Below are 333 nucleotides of genomic sequence, written 5' to 3'. Positions count from 1 at the left end.
CATTATTCATTAAGTTTTATGGATATTCATTATTAGTGACATTGATTATATATTTCCTGCTGTCAGCCTCTTCATCATTCTCATTTCACTACCATCAGGATCATTTAAGATATAAAAAAGGGGCACGCAGAATTTATGGATCAATTTTATTTCCATTACTAATACAATAGCATTTTCAAATTATGAAATCCGTGCATGTGCAGGGTATACAAAGTAGTTTTTCTATAACAGCATTTATTTTCTTACCTACAAATAAATATATAGTGATATAAAATATATGACTTTGTCCGGTTGCCTTTAAGGTGTGCTGTAGATATTAGAAGGAGGAGAGTA

Source organism: Penaeus monodon, chromosome 22, assembly GCF_015228065.2.
Source record: "Penaeus monodon isolate SGIC_2016 chromosome 22, NSTDA_Pmon_1, whole genome shotgun sequence".
NCBI classification, from domain to species: Eukaryota; Metazoa; Arthropoda; class Malacostraca; order Decapoda; family Penaeidae; genus Penaeus; species Penaeus monodon.
This window is presented reverse-complemented; position numbering follows the sequence as displayed.